Source organism: Humulus lupulus, chromosome 6, assembly GCF_963169125.1.
Source record: "Humulus lupulus chromosome 6, drHumLupu1.1, whole genome shotgun sequence".
NCBI classification, from domain to species: domain Eukaryota; kingdom Viridiplantae; phylum Streptophyta; class Magnoliopsida; order Rosales; family Cannabaceae; genus Humulus; species Humulus lupulus.
Genome location: NC_084798.1, coordinates 8268030 through 8273026, shown reverse-complemented (window position 1 = coordinate 8273026; position 4997 = coordinate 8268030).

Below are 4997 nucleotides of genomic sequence, written 5' to 3'. Positions count from 1 at the left end.
TCCCGAACCGCTTGACACCCTTCATAGGAGATATCTTCAGGAAGACTTGATCTCCAACTTGGAACTCCACATCGCGTCTCTTGGTATCTGCATAGCTTTTCTGTCGGCTTTGAGCAGCAAGCATACGCTGTCTAATAAGCGTTACTGCTTCTTGAGCTTGCCTAACAGCTTCGGGCCCTAGAAGCTGCCTTTCTCCTACCTCGTCCCAGTGCAACAGTGATCGGCACCTTCTTCCATATAGCAACTCATAAGGTGCCATCTCGATCGTTGACTGGTAGCTGTTATTGTACGAGAACTCGATCAGCAGTAAGTACTTGTTCCACGATCCTCCAAAGTCAAGTACACATGCATGTAGCATATCCTCTAAAATCTGAATCGTACGCTCGGACTGCCCATCTTTCTGAGGATGGAAAGCTGTACTAAGACTTAACTTAGTACCCATGGCTTGCTGTAAGCTTCTCCAAAATCTTGACGTAAACACTGATCCTCTATCTGATACTATCGTCTTGGGGATTCCATGCAATCGTACAATCTCTTGGATGTAGATGTCTGCATATTGGTCTGCCGTATAAGAAGTCTTAACAGGCAGAAAATGAGCCGACTTGGTTAGTCTATCTATGACTATCCAAGCAGAATCATGCTGCTTATTTGTCTTTGGCAGACCCGTCACGAAGTCCATGGCTATATCGTCCCACTTCCACTCCGGTATGCTAAGCGGTTGCAATAATCCTGCAGGCCGCTGATGCTCCGCCTTCACTTGTTGGCATACCAGACACTTAGATACATACTCCGCTATGTCCTTCTTCATCCCTGGCCACCAATAGACTGCCTTGATGTCATGAGTCATCTTGGTAGACCCTGGATGAACTGAGTATGGGGTGCTGTGCGCTTCTTCTAGGATCGTCTTCTTAATACTTTGATCGCCTGGCACGCATACCCGATCCTTATATCTCAATAAACCTTGACTGGATATTGAGAAATCTGTAGTCTTGCCTTCTCTGACTGCATCCATGTGCGTTGATAGCGAATCATCATGTCTCTGACCATTCCGTATGTCTTCTAGCAGATTCGATTGGATAGACAAGTTAGCCAGCTTGCCTACCACCACTTCTATTCCAGCACTAATAAGCTCCTGTTGCAGTGGCTTTTCTATTCCGGATAAGGCTGCTAAGTTCCCATAACTTTTTCGGCTAAGTGCATCGGCAACTACGTTTGCCTTCCCCGGGTGGTATAGGATTTCGCAGTCGTAATCCTTTACTAATTCCAACCACCGGCGCTGCCTCATGTTAAGCTCCTTCTGAGTAAAGAAGTATTTTAAACTTTTGTGGTCCGTATAAATCTCGCACTGTTCTCCGTAAAGATAATGGCGCCAGATTTTTAACGCAAAGACCACCGCTGCCAACTCCATATCGTGAGTTGGATAGCGTTGTTCATACTCCTTTAACTGACGTGAGGCGTAGGCTATCACCTTGTCATTTTGCATCAGTACGCATCCCAATCCTAACTTTGATGCATCACAGTAGACAACGAACTTGTCGTTGGGTGTTGGGACACTAAATACTGGGGTTGAGCAAAGCTTATCCTTAAGCAACTGGAAGCTTTCCTCACACTTATCATTCCAGTTAAACTTTTGTTGCTTCCGGGTCAGGTTGGTGAGTGGAGTGGCTATTTTAGAAAAGCCCTCTACAAACTTTCTATAGTAACCTGCTAGCCCTAAGAAGCTTCTTACTTCCGACGCGTTCTTTGGTCTAGGCCAATCCTTCACGGCCTCTACCTTCGATGGATCTACTGCAACTCCGTCTTTCGATATGATGTGCCCGAGGAACGCCACTTGTGAGAGCCAAAACTCGCATTTCTTGAACTTCGCGTAGAGTTGGTGCTCCTTCAATCGCGTCAAAATTATCCTCAAGTGTTCCTCGTGCTCCACTTCATCCTTGGAGTAAATTAAAATGTCGTCGATGAACACAACAACGAATTTATCCAAGTAGTCCTTGAAGACCCTATTCATTAAGTCCATAAACGCGGCTGGCGCGTTAGTAAGACCAAAAGACATAACCAAGAACTCGTAATGTCCATAACGAGTCCTAAAGGCTGTCTTAGGAATATCTTCCCCCTTTACCTTGAGCTGATGATACCCGGACCGTAAATCGATCTTAGAGAATACAGTCGCGCCTCGGAGTTGATCAAACAAATCATCAATCCGAGGTAGCGGGTATTTGTTCTTAATCGTTACTTTATTCAGCTCACGGTAGTCTATGCACATGCGCATACTTCCGTCCTTCTTTTTCACGAATAGTACCGGAGCTCCCCATGGTGAATGGCTTGGCCTAATGAAACCCAAGTCTAGGAGTTCTTGTAGCTGTGTCTTTAACTCCTTCAGTTCCGTAGGTGCCATCCGGTATGGTGCCTTAGAGATAGGCTCGGTGCCGGGTACTAATTCTATCGTGAAGTCTATTTCTCTAGTTGGCGGCAATCCTGGCAAGTCATCGGGAAATACTTCTGGAAATTCTTGTATGACTCGAACATCTCCAACTTTGAGTGATGTCTCCTTCTCCACATTCGTGATGTTGGCTAAGAATGCTTGACATCCTTTCTCCATCATTCTCTGAGCTTTGAGAGATGATACTAACGGTGTGCGTAGTCCTGCAGCTTGTCCCATGAAGCACAGTTTCTGGCCGTCAGGAGTCTCGAACACCACCTTCTTGCGTCTGCAGTCGATCGTTGCGCCATGCCGTGCTAGCCAATCCATGCCTAGTATGACGTCGAAGTCTTTGATCACCAGCTCTATCAGGTCTCCTTCTAGTTCCTTGTCCTCAATCTTGATTGGTACGCCTCGTACAATTCGTGATGATAGAACTACTTTGCCCGAAGGCAACTCGGTTGCAAACCTAGTTCTAAATCTTTCACTAGGTTTGTCTAGTTTATCTATCATTCCTAACGAAATATACGAATGGGTGGCTCCCGAATCAAATAATACATGACATAATTTATTGAGGATGGAAACCTGACCTGTGACCACCTTGTTGCTAGCATCCGCCTCTCCTTGGGTTAAAGCAAAAACCCGAGCAGGAACCATCTTTTCGTCCTTCTTTCCTTCCGGCTTTTGCTGAGGACAGTCTCTTTTACGATGCCCTTCTTGACCACAGTTGAAACACTCCTTGGTGTTGGCACGGCATTCTCCAGGATGCTTCTTCTGACATTTGGCACATGGCGGGTATTCCATGTAGCCCGACCTATTTCCCCCATTACTTGGTCGTGCCCTTTTATTGTTGTCGGCTTGCTTGTTGTCAGGATGCCTTCTCTTCTGTCCGTTACCGTTGTTGTTGGGCTGACTGTTGCTGGACTGATTGTTGTTCCGACTGGCCTGAGGTTGGCTCTGCTGCCTAGGTTCCGGCTTGCTGGCTTCTTCTTTGCTCACGTTGGCTTGCAACCTTTCTACTTCAATTGCCGTCTCAAGAACGTCGGCATATGAAGTGTTTCCCGGGTTCGCTAGCTTCACCCCCATCTCAATCTTTGGTCGGAGTCCTCTCACGAATTTGTTCACCCTCAGATAATCAGTTGGAACTAACTCTGCCGCGAACTTGGCTAAGCGATCAAACTGACGAGCATATTCCGCCACTGTTAAGTTCCCTTGCTTCAGATTGGTGAACTCCTCAACTCTCGTAGCAAGCACTGCTGAATTGTAGTACTTCTTGTGGAAGAGCTCCACAAATCGGGTCCACGTCATAGTGGCAGCATCGTGGGATTGCTGGACCAAATCCCACCATATCCTGGCATCTTTCTTGAGTAAAGATGAGACGCAGGATATGCGGTCAGCATTATTGAGGTTCATGTGGGCTAGGATCGGCTCCACATTCCTTAGCCATTCTTCTGCTTCAAATGGGTCCGTAGTCCCTTCGAAGTTCGGAGCGTGCTGCTTGCGGAACCTTTCGTACACCGGCTCCATATGCTGTACAGGATAAGGAGCGTAGTTCGTCATAGGCCATCCCCCATACGGACCAACTTGTTGGGGTGCTGGGGCCATTGGCTGTGGCTGCGGCTGTGGCGGAGATTGAGCCTGTTGGCGTTGTTGCTGCAGAAGTTCCTCAACTTGCTGTCGCAGTCTGGCAATCTCTGCAGTGTTGTCAGCTGGCTGTGCCGGCGCGTTGCGGCGAGCAGTAGCACGCACTCCCCTTCGGCGAACGGTAGGGACCGCATTGGTCGCTGGAACATCGTTGGAAGCGTTTCCGTTGGTGCGAGCAGATCTTCGGAGAGACATCGTAGCAGAGTTCTAACAGTTAAAAGAAACATGTTAGAACTTTTTCCTAATAGGCTCTAAGGCAAAAAATTATTCTAAAACAAACATATCTCGGACCTATTTATTATGACTTTTTATGAAAAATTATATAGGTCTTTATTTATTATTAGAGTGGGTTTCTATACTTAGAAAAACAAGTCATCTTTATTTTCTAAGTGTGTTTCTAATCATCCTATATGACTTAATTCTCAGGCTCGAAACTTATCTTTGTTCCAAAGTTAACCATATTGAGGGAGGGCTGGGATCAGTAAAATCGTTCCCACTACTAAGGCCCCCTAACTCTCAACAAGGAAACCAGGTTCATTGTAGAGTCCAAGAACTTTACTTAGCTAAGATAGATAATAGTATGATAGTATGTTTAGTATTATCATTGTTACTGTGGATTTTTGGTTCAGACCGGGAATTATTTGGACACTCATAGTAGTACTTATAGATTTTCTAAGTTTAATCTATAGTTTAAGAATATTAAGTTAACCTAAGGTTTGATTAATGTGACTGATATTAAGGATTATATATTTTATACTATAAGGTTTAGATATCAACCAATAGGATTTTAAGCACATGTTATGAATGGTGATTAAGGATTAAAGATTTTTGAGGATTAAATATAATAAGGAGTAAAGTTTGAATGTTATAGGGTCAGTCAGCAGCTTTTAGTACGTTGAAGGCTTAGTCAAGGTTGTTTACTCCATTCAAACTT